We start from the raw sequence: 12,463 nt of genomic DNA, 5'->3' as shown, positions 1-12,463 counted from the left end.
TCAATAGAGCGCTTGGCATAAGGGTTGAGGGATAACCTTTGCCTGTAAACAGGTGCCATTCTAACAACGAGTTGTGCATATTTTACTCCTCACACTGCTATTGTCATTAGCCTAACATAGCAGAAGTTGATATAATTCTTTTTAGCTCTTTTGTATAGCTAGACTCGAACCTGAAACCTCCCCGAGTTTTTGGAAAACAATATTACTAAAATGGACTTATTATTACTTGGATCTTACACCAGATTATCATGTACTCATAAAGTGAACCTTGTGGTGGGCTAAACTAACGACCTCCCCTCCTACTGAAAAAAACTAACTGACCAATAAACGACTGGGTAAATAGCACCCTAACTCGATGACAAATTTCCCCTGTCATAATATCCATGTATTTATATTCTACATCCATTATTACTCCTACGCTTTCTAAAGAAGAATGCACTAATTAAATTGTAGAGTCTCATTAAATACGTCCATTACTGAATATTTGCAATTTCTGAATAAAATATTTTTGTATTTCAAAAAAAACATATTTATAAATACGTTTAAAAATAAGGAGGCATTTTCCCTCAAAGTGCATTTTTGAGCGTAATACCCCCCCCCCCCTCTCCCCTTTTTAAATAAATTGAAAATAAGAGAGGAAGTATTTCTTTATATTATTTTTACGCAGTGTTACGAAACCCGCATATTTCATATAATTTCTTACATATGGGGTAGGGGGATTCAGTGCTTAACAGGTAGTTTATGGGAAAGCACCAATAAATTCCTTTATTTGGGTAAAATGAATAATTTATCTTTCTTTACATCCGGGAAAATGTTTGTGAGAAAGAGGAGAAATTTCAACGTAGACCACTGATCTGACAGGTTATCCTAAAATATAAAAAAGTAACAGGGTCTGTTCTGTTTGTCTGTTTATCTGCACCCAAGCATCTTGCTAACCACTGAACTGATATGGTTCTCATTGACAGTGTAGCTTTGCATAGATCCTAGGCATGTTTATAACTATTTTGGCGGAGGGTATCACCACCCTTCCAAGAAAAATAACTCCCTTAAATATTTTTCTTATTTTTTTTCTTTTTAAAACTAAAATTGAAAGTGCCCCAAGAGGTCTCTAGGGGCGTGTCAGTTAGTACTAAAATATAAAGTAGTTGTTTTTTTGGATAAAGCTTAAGATTTAATAAAAACTGGACTAATTTAGTTCTCTATTTTAGGGAAGCTTCATATTGTTACACTAGGTTTTTAAAAAAAACAATGAACTTTTAATTTTAGTTTTAAAAAGAAAAAATAATCTTTTAGAGGGTATTATTTTTTTCCTTCTTCAGAGGAATCCCCGGCAAAAAAAGTCATATGCCTTCCCGGGACCTATAAGAAGCTTCATTGTAAAGGAGAACATTATATGTCAAGCAGTTAAATCTATAGCTAAATGAACAGACATCCTGTTACTTTTATTTAAGGATTAAGTTTGATATCAGACAGACGGTCATTCAGGGGAACATCGACTAATATAGAGAATCCACTCATGATGATCAATTTCTTTCATATAGACAGACGAACGGACACTGAACTTTAGAGTAGCTTTGCTACTAAAAATTAATCAAATTACCTTCCTATAAAGTTCTGTGTGATTCACTGAGTAAATAAAGTATTGCACAATTCTTCCAGTAGTCATCAAATTCTAAAAAAGAATTTTAAAAGCAAAGGGTTGGTCTGACCGTCTATAATAGATAGCTTGTTATGTTCAGGCATGTTAGAATTGTACTCTCAAATGCAAACTTTTCCTGAGGATTCCTGTAAAGCTTAGCAACTCTGTAATAGATATCAGAAAGTTCATAGGGTAAGGGGGGGGAAGTTTCGGTAAGGGGCTATTCTCGGTAATTTCGACCTACCTTCATTAAATGACCTTTTTCTCCATGTTCCTTTCAAATGACAGAAAAAAACATAAAAGCAAATTTGTTCCTGATTAAATTGCCTACAAAAAAGTATAAAATGATTTTTTTGTGAGATGAATATTAAGGGTACTTATTGGGTCTCAAAGTCGGACGAAAAATTTTTTTTTTCCAAAAATTTTTTAGTAGGTGTGTAAAGATCGACCTACACAAAAATTGGTAAGACCTAGAGCTGATCTGAAAAACTTTTTGAACTAGAAATTGCCCGCTTTTTCCAAATCCGTTGAGAGCTTTAAAATCGGGTTAATATTTTTTTCAAAAATGACCAAAGTTGGCGCCGGGGGAAAAATCGGTAATTTCAAAAGAAATTAAAATTCAACTTTTAAGGTCATGTTTTCATGTTTTCTTTTGTCAAATCTATTATTCCATATGGACTTTTTAAGAATTAGGCCTAAAAATGAATAGAACAGATAAAAAACAAAAAAAATTAATTTTATTTTTTGAATCAAAATTTTGCGAGGAAAAAATCAAAATTTCTGGTCCTTTGAAAAAAAAATATTTTTGACATAGGAGGAATAGTCCGATCTTTATGAATTTTTTTGTGGTTAATCCCAATCACCTATACTAATTATGATTTATTACGCTTGTTTGGTCGTTTGGCCTTTTTTCATCGATTTTTTTAAGGTTAAAATGTAGTCAAGATTTTTTGCAAAGATGACACTTTTGCTTCAAATTCAATTTTTGAGGTCAATTTTTAATCAATTTTCATGTTTTTTGGGCTAAATCTATAGTTCAATGTGAGCTTTTTTAGGATCAGGCCTAAAAAGTAATAAAATACGTTTTTTTCTTATATTAATTTTAAGTTTTAAAAAAAAAATTAATTTTTAACATAGAAGGAATAGTCCGATCATTATGAAACTTTTTGTGGATAATCCCTATAACCTATACTAATTATGATTATTTATGTTCGACTGGCCGTTTGGCCGTTTTTCATCGATTTTTTTTAGGTTGAAAAAAATTACCGATATTTCCCCCGGTGGTGGGGAAATATCGGTAACTTTTTTGCGGTCAATTTCGGCCAACTTCTAAAAGTCCTAGGATAATGTCCTTTTAGGACCTGATAGTCCTTTCCGTAAGCTTTCTACTGGTCTTGGTTTCATTTGAAAATATTAATATTTACCCCATTTTTTTTCAAAAAAACCGAAAAAAAAACAAAATTTCCCCCCCCTTACCCTACATCCATTTTAAAAATGCTTATTTTTAAAACTTTTTTGACAACAACTTTTTGTCTGAATTAATTATTCTATTCGTCTGATATTTTGAATAGGTAGGTAATGAGTAAATCAAGGCCTAAAATTGTATTTAAGTAATTTTGCAACATTTTTCTCATATTCTGCTTACTAAGTTCAGACACACTTCAAGTGCTTTACTGTCTTATTCTAGTGCTTTGCTTTTATGGATGTTACCATCCTTAATTTTGCATTGTAAAGATTAAGTTCAATACAAGGGCAATAAAAGACTGGACTGTCAGAAACAATAATCCTCTCATCTTAAAAAGAAATTTCTAGCTGACAAATAGTTTAATCACATATGACTAATACCAATAATATGAGCAGACGAATTTTAGAACGATACCACTCCTGAAGTAAGTACCTTCACAGAATATATACCAAACTATTTTGCATTCGTACCCAATATTTAAGTAAGTACCTATCCAGAATATATACCAAGCTATTTAGCATTTGTACACAATATTTAAGTAAGTACCTATCCAGAATATATATCAAGCTATGTAGCATTTGTACCCAATATTTAAGTAAGTACCTACTTAGAATATATATCAAGCTATGTAGCATTTGTACCCAATATTTAAGTAAGTACCTAACCAGAATAGATACCAAGTTATATAGCATTTGTACCTAAATATTAAGTAAGCACCTACCCAGAATATATACCAAACTATTTAGCATTCATACCCAATTATTAAGTAAGTACCTACCCAGAATATATACCAAGCTATGTTGCATTTGTAAAATCTTGTAATGTAAGTACCTACCCAGAATATATACCAAGCTATGTAGCATTAGTACCAACTATTTTAGTAGGTACCTACCAAGTTAAGTAGCATTTTTACCCAAAATTTAAGTAAGTACCTACCCAGAATATATACCAAGCTATGTAGCATTTGTACCCAATATTTAAGTACGTACCTACCCAGAATATATACCAAGCTATGTAGCATTAGTACCCAATATTTAAGTAGGTACCTACCAAGAATATATACCAAGCTATGTAGCATTTGTACCCAATATTTAAGAAGAAATGGCAATAATATTCATATAAGGCCTCATAGATATGAATATCTTAAAAAACATCCAATTTTCAACTTTGGCATCCTTTGGAATAATCTAAGTGATGAGCTTATATCTATTGAAGATAGAAACCTTTTTTCTAAATCTATCAAGTCTAAACTAATTAATGCCTTACAATAGCTATTTTTATCAAATAATCTAAATCTCCAGCTCTGTAAATTTTGCAATCTTTTTTATGTTATTTTTATTTTGGTGATACTACCTAGGTTCTATAAGTTTAAAGGGATCCAGGATACCTTTGTTTGATATATTTTGGGCAAAGTAGACAGATCCATGGTGATCTATTCATGGTTACCCGGGCAGAACTGATTAGGATTTAGGTTGTTTATTGTTATAGTAATTTTAATTGTATATTATATTTTTTTTGATTTTATGACTTTTTTTGTTTAATTATTATGCCCAAATAAATATGTTTATGTTTATTTTTATGTACCTACCAAGAATATATACCAAGCTATGTAGCATTTGTACCCAATATTTAAGTAGGTACCTACCAAGAATATATACCAAGTTAAGTAGCATTTGTACCCAATATTTTAGTAAATAGGTACCTACCCAGAATATATACCAAGCTATGTAGCAATTGTACCCAATCTGAGTAGCCTGATCAACATTGTTTGAAAAGAAAATCATTCCACATGCAATCACAACTCTGAAAAATATCATTATATCTCAGAACAATGCACAAAACAGAATGACTACATAATCCATAAGTAGAAAAAGTTTTAAAAATCATGGAAGAATAAAGAATAAAAAATTGTTATTAAGAAAATCGTGAAAAAAGGAGTAAAAATATTTTTTGTAGCATGAACAATAATGCTTAATGCTCTTAAAACCATTGCACAGAGCACCTAATATTTTTTAGGGGTAATATCCCCCCAGAAAAATTAAACCTTTACACTTTACATCTTCCCTTTACCCCACATTAGTTATAGCCCTATTTATGCTGCTTAAAACAAAGTGCAAGAATAATATGCATGTTCTTCAGCAGATTTTCTACTTGCAGTCTTTTCAGTACAAAATTTTTTTTAGAAACCATTTATTTCAGCATTTCAATATTTTACATCTTACCTTAAAGCTAGAAGGATGTATAAAAATTGAGCAGTGTGTCTGCAAAATAATCAATTTAATTAGGCTTGAGGATGCTAAATGGCTTTAGAGTAGGAACAAAACAAATCTAAGCTTTAGCCACACAGATCAGACTAGCAACCCTTGGCTGTAGCCAAATCCAGTTTTAATTTAAAGACTTGATATACTTAGGTGCTTTGCATAAACTGTTGTGTTTAATCATCCTAGGAATACTATAAAAAAAAATGAGATAATAGTGCTTTTATTTTATGTATAAGGTGGACAGTTTATGGAAGAAAAGATTTGGGAACCAATCTTAAAGGCATAAAAGCTTTGCTTTTATTAATACTAGGGGCTAAACCCAAATATGAAAGGTTCATTTTTTTAGGGGTAATTTTTCTTAAGAAGGTGGTTTTACTCTCCCCAAAACTAGTTATAAACCTTATCAGAAGATTTGCGAATCTACATTGTCAAGGAAAACCATATAAGTTCAGCAGTTTGGAAGATCATTCTATACATACATAAGATACATGGATAGACACACATCTTGTAACTTTTATATAAGGATAAACATGAAAGAAACCTGAAATTTATAACATTGTAGGTTTTTTGAAGGGCATATTTTTTCAGACTTGATCTCTTCAAATTTCTATTATAAAATTTGAAATATTAACTAACTTATCCTTTTTGCGCTTATAAATAAATGTCTCTCTCACAGCTCACCTTAGAATGTTGGATCCTTATCAGTAAGTCGTAAGTTTGAACCCACATGAGAAGTGGGATTATTTTTATAATTGTTAAAATTTGGCAGTTTCTGAGAAGAAAAAGTTGTCACAAATATAGGTATTAAATAAAGGGTGGAAGTACTTTTTAAAACAACACAAGTTGAAGTTAACCCAACCATAAAACTGTCATCTTTGGGTGATTTAAAAAAATAAATGTTAGCAGTTTATACTTATAGAACTTGTACATGTTTTAAGACATTTATAAGTACAAAATTAAACTAAATAAAGATAAAAGTCAAAATCACAAAATTTTGCTTTTTTTTCTAGGGGCTATTTCCCTAGGCAGGGTTGAGGTACCCTCCCTCAAAATAGCTATAGGCACACACAGACAAAAATTCTGTTACTCTTATATAAAGATTAGGTAATCTATTTCATTACCTTTCATAATCATTCATGACAGATGTCAAATAACCCATAAGACAACAGATAGAAATAATTAGGATCATTTCACCGGTATGAACCTTAACAAAAGAAAATACTTTCTCGTATTCATTCGAATCCGGTAGTAGGAACCGGTTCTCATCCATACGAAAAAAATATGTCTAGCATTGTATTATATCCAGCTTTCTACGAATATAAAAATGTACAATCATAAGATTAAAACTAGTTTTTTTAGCCGGTGCCTTCGGCACCTCGGGGCTAAAAAAACTAGTTTTAATCTCATAATTGTACATTCTATATCCGCGGAAAGCCGTTTATAATACGATGCGAGAAATAACTATTAAACTTTTCAGGATTTTGTGTGTATAATATTTTCAGTATAGAGACCTAGTTATTGCATTTTATTATATATTACTCTGTAGATATTAGCAAAAAGTTAAAAGATGTTTTAGGGAAAATGTTTATGTTGTAATTTTATTCTTATGTATAATCAAAAAGTTATCTGAGAATGTTCCATTAGGGTGTATATTTCATTATTTTGACAAGCTATAACTTTCATAAGCACTTCTACATATTTATTTATTTTCTAAATAGTCTGAATCTTGTTCTTGTTTATAGTATTAACTCATTATTACTTAAATCTGGAATGAATATGGCAAGTGTCATATATTAATCCATCCTGGCTCCAGTTCAAATCTATTTATATTTGAACCATCTACCCCCTCAACTTTTCCTATTTTTCCAAAGTAAAAAAAAACATAACATAGAAAACATACCCCTAGGTCTCTTGCAAATTTTTCTAGCTCAGTTTTTCTGAAAAAAATCAACAGAGTTACTTCTGTCTCTAGCTCAATAATTAGTTGGAGTTTAAATCTTTCTAAAATGATGTAATTTGAAATAAAAATATACTATGCAATAACAAGTTTAATACAGTTGAATGTATGATCAAATTAAGCTCAACCATAGGAGAAAATCAAAAATGAGAAAATTTTGTTGAATTAATATCAATATTTTGTACAAAGTAATTTGAGTTGTTACAAATTACAATAATTTTTGGTAAATGTATGATTTAAATAACAAAAGTTTACTTTTATGTCTTAGCATTGATGATTTAAAGTGTCAACTCCTTTTTACACATTTCCAATTTTGTTTCAATAGACCATTGAAGAACTGGATTTAATTTTGTTCATTTTACTATACTTGCTCTTGTTGTTTATTTTATACTAGCGGATACGCCTCTAGAGGCCCCGTAAACGGTTTTCTTTTCGAACTACGTTTTTTCTCTTTGGAGGGTGGTGGTCTCTTCCCCCAAAATAGCTATAAACCTTCACAGGACCTATGAGAAGCTACACTGTAAAGGAGAACCTTATGGTTTCAGCGGTTAGCTAGTTCCTGTGGGACACACAGACAGACATGCATAGATCCTGTTACTTTTATATAAGGATACTAAAGATTACCCTTCACATAATTGTATTACTAGATCTTTGTGTTGCACTCCATTTTTCTACACCAAAACAGATGATCATTTATTTTATGTTTCAAACATTGATTTATTAACCTAGATGGTCAATCAGACACCAGCCAATAAGTAGATGTGTTTTGGTCAATTCAATAAGTTCTATGATTGGCAACAAAAAAATAAACATAGTCAAGTCCTTAAAAATGAGTAGAAAGCAATTTGTTAGCAGACAAAAAGCATCTTCACAACTTGTGTCAGATAGTTTTCTGGATTATACAATATACATATATATTATACATTTATTGATCACCATGCCTTGTATTCAAGAATAGAATAGAATATAGCCATTGTGTATGCTGTAAAACAGGACACCACCAGCAGAAACAAAATTTTCAGTAATTTTAAACCTTAAAGAAAATAGGTTAGCAATATTTAGTTACTCCAACTATAAATCTTGAAAAACACCCCCCCCCCCCCCCCCCAATGATTATGATTTTGGGTTCCACATATAATATTTGACAAGCGCAGTAAGGAAATTTAATGGGAAATATGCATGAAGTGCATTTAACAAGTTTAGGAACATATATTCTTTTTAGTAAGCATGCCCCTTGACCTATATGACAAACAACCTGGGTATATGATTAAAAATTGCCAGGGAGTAAGGGAGGGGACAATAGATCGAATATTCAATTTTTAGGAGTCTCAGACTTTGGGTACTGGCTTAAAGGGAATGTACAAGAATTTAGCAGTTTCTGACTGACTTTGGGTACTAGCGCAACAAATGCCGCAACTCGTGTGTTAGTTTTTAATATTGCAGACAAGTATCAATAAACTTAATTTGTTATGATGTGGCTGGTTTTAAAAATTTTTTTCTCTCCAGAAAATACCTATCATTTCATAGATAAAACTTTATTGTGATATTTGTTTAATACCATTCTAAGAACCCAATTAAATTTTGGGTTATGGGGCTATGGGTTGAATGGGTTCCAGGGAGATTTTTCTAGTTATTAATTACAGAATGGTTACGTCAGTCTGATGGGCTGGTAATACAATATTCAAATGAATGTTTTTTTCTTGGAACTCTTTTCTTATTTTATAGTTTTCTGTATTGTATTACCTCTCCCTTTACAATTAACTTCATATTTTCCGGATTAATCTGGATTAATCTTGCCCATTGTCCCCTCCCTTACTCCCTGAGAAATTGCACTTTTAAAAATATAACTCAGTTTTTCAGTTGCTTTTTGTTGCTACTTTTAGATAAAAACAGTTCTGAATACCTTCTTTGATAAGTTCATTGGCATATTTGATCATGATAATTCTGAATACTACAGAGAACAAAACAGTGTTGAAGTCTATATATCCAGCTCCACCAGAGGTCCTAGGTCACAAGAATCTTAATATTAATGATTGTTCAGCTTGTCAATAAATAATCTAACTGAGAGAGCTTCTGTTTATGTATCGGAGGCCTGCAGGAAATACACCGCTGAAAGACTGCCACAATAGACCCAATATCCAAAATTTAAAACTTCCAGCTTCAATAACAAAACAGTTGTAGGCATTTTGAAAATTTTAATAAATATATTGGAGAACCATATAGGTCTAGTGTTTAGTGAGATATTAAGATGCAAACAAACAGACATACATTCTGTTACTTTTACATAAGGATACTAACATATGGTGAAGGCGGCAGTCCAAGGCATTTCTTTTTCCAAAATTGCGAAGAATTTTTAAAAATGCAAACAAACCAATGTTCTAAAATAAAAAATAGATACAGTTTTAAATAAATACAGTTCTTTCGCAAGCTACATTTTCCAACCTTCCTCATACTTTTCAACGTAGCCACTAAGGTATGAACAGCTTAAAGATTATATTTATACATATTTCCAAAAACTAGAGCTCAGAATAGTTCTAATGATGTGCGTGGTATTTTCCTACCATTAACACAAGCTACACAATTAGTTTTTTTTAAAAAGGGTGCATTTCTTTAGGTATTAACTTCAAAAATGGCTTTTTGGACTGAACAGAGACTTACAATTTTATAAATCAAAAAAAGTAATAAAATTTCTACACAGTATTGTTTTATTTTATTATTAAAATCATTATATTGCGATATTTTTTAGAAAATACAAATCAAATGTCTTGACATGTCAACAGTCAAATATGAACAACCATGGGTTATTGGTATTACCTCTAAATACATGTTCATTAACATTTTACAGGTTCTTTTTAAAACAAAATATAATCTCCTTACCTTTAATGTAAGAATGTTTATAAGAAGAATTGCCAATCCAATGTTAGGAATTGTCCACAAGCTGGAAAATAAAATTTAAAAAAGGATGACAACATCCATATATAGCGAAGCACAATATAGATCATGAATGGAACTACGGACAAAGTGATTCAAAGAGCAGATGTTCAGCGGTCATTATCCTATTATATAAAGTAGTAAGCGTTTTTTGTCTGTCCCAAAGGATCTCGCTAACCGCTGAACCGATATTGTTCTCCTGTAAAGTGAAGATTCATATAGGTCCTGGGAAGGTTTTAAACAATTTTTTGGGAGGGTGTTTTCACCCCCCTCCCTCTAAAACAATATTTTTTTACTCGTTTGAAACTCAAATTTAAAATGGGATAAAATCGATTTTTACCCCTACTACCTCAAGTGCCCCTAGAGGCTTCTAGGGGGCGTAGCCGCTAGTTAAACAATAAAGTTGAAGGGGAAAATAACGAAACCTATCACATATTTTTTTCTATATCAATGTTTATAATTTCTATATTTTTTTTAGCATGACTGACAGACTGACTGATCGAGTAAATTATAAACTGGATGCTCATGGGGAAAAGAAATCATCTTAAAAAATGAAATTTCTTTCTTGAATAACAGCCAAGAAAATCACCTTTCCCTCTAAAAGTAGCTAATTGACAGACAAATGAACATTTCGAATTATAGAGTAGATTATCTAAAAAAACCTTTACACCTCAATGAGACATTTTTTATTTCATTTAAAAGCTAGTGGTTACGGCCCTAAAGGCCTCTAGGTGCACTTTGGGTGAATGGTGGGAAGTTGACCCAACCAAATTTTCAATTTCAGTTATTAAAGAAAAATTTGATGGGGTTCCAAGAGAAATTACATTTTTAGTAGCGAAGCTTCTCTATAATTCCAAATGTCCGTCCGTCGGTCCATAATTAATGAACGTGATTTTCTCGGCTCCTATTCAAGATAAACATCTAAAATTTTTAGGGAAGATTTCTATGGCATATGCCCATCTAATCTACACATTGTTTTGTCCATCTGTCTGATATTTAGGGTGCTAGATCGATTTCTATATTTGATAATTTTGTGATTTTTTCAACTCCTTTTCAAGATGGATGGCTGAAATTTACGGGGATTAATTAATTTTACATTCTACATATTTTTTTCCAATATTAATTCATAATTGTTGAGCTTCGCTACTTATGGATGTTGTTATTCTTTCTTATTTCAATGAAAATGGGAGACGATGGGCCATTGTATTCTATACCACCTCCCCTTAAGTACACATGGTGTCCTCTAGGGGCATAGCCGCTAGTTGTAGGTAATAAGCTATTACCTTGGCCGTCTAAATAGGTTGTACAGCATTGTCAGGGATAAACTTGTATTTATCACAATCAAAATTAACACTGAATAAACTATACATTTATAACCATTGATGGAATGTCGTCAGACTTAATGCTAAAAAAAAGAATTTCTAGCAGACAAACAAATTTGTTTCTGTATAGCCACTTTCTAATAAAACCAAATTTATGAATAACCAAAATTTTATCAAAATATGTACACGTTCTAACGGATAATATAACTGGCTCGACCTTGACTGAGTTCGTAGTGGTCCAGGGACTTAACATGGTCTTAATTACTGATCTTGAACTACTATATTCATTTACAGATACAAATTGTTATAACACTTTAATGAATGTTGAATTTAGAACTGTTACTCAAATACACTTTTTCAATTTCAATTCTTCTGCTGACCTAAAAAGTTACTTAAGGGACCTATAAATGAATGTACAAGATTTTATATCTCTATCCCTACTGGCTACCTAGCGTCAGGCCTCTAAAAAAAATCAACAGATAACGGTAGCACGGCGGTTTTTTGACAATTTTTCAGCAATATGCAGGTTTTTAGCTCTTCTGCTTATTTCAACTTAAACATATAAGGCTAAAGATATGATATCCAAAAAATCTGTTGTCAACTCTACAGGATCATGTATAAAGTGTAAAAAGTGACAATAGTTAAATTTATCTTTCTGGACAAAACTAAATAAGGAATCGGATGTAAATTTAGGTGCAAAAAAATATCAACTTGTATGATCAATTAATTATCATATTATGTTACACAAGATCAAACTCACAATTATAGTTTGCCTGTCTATTATTATGTTGTAACATTGTGTTGCTGATAATCTCATAAACATTAATCATTTTAAACCCTTCTAACTTATCATGATTTTGTCCCATTGTGTTATAACTACAGTGTTTT

General features: G+C 31.4%; 1 long non-coding RNA gene across 1 annotated transcript; it reads right to left on the bottom strand.

The window, feature by feature from the left end:
• Positions 1 to 4,810: 4,810 nt before the first annotated feature.
• On the bottom strand, positions 4,811 to 5,974 carry LOC145330667 (uncharacterized). The gene is made up of 3 exons (XR_013883544.1): positions 5,907 to 5,974; positions 5,327 to 5,365; positions 4,811 to 4,907 (listed from the first exon to the last, which is right to left on the bottom strand). It is a non-coding gene; the product is annotated as an uncharacterized LOC145330667 (long non-coding RNA).
• Positions 5,975 to 12,463: the final 6,489 nt, after the last annotated feature.

This window comes from Acartia tonsa, chromosome 10, assembly GCF_053477335.1.
Source record: "Acartia tonsa isolate MP-2025a chromosome 10, ASM5347733v1, whole genome shotgun sequence".
In the NCBI taxonomy this organism is placed as follows: domain Eukaryota; kingdom Metazoa; phylum Arthropoda; class Copepoda; order Calanoida; family Acartiidae; genus Acartia; species Acartia tonsa.
This window is presented reverse-complemented; position numbering and strand designations above follow the sequence as displayed.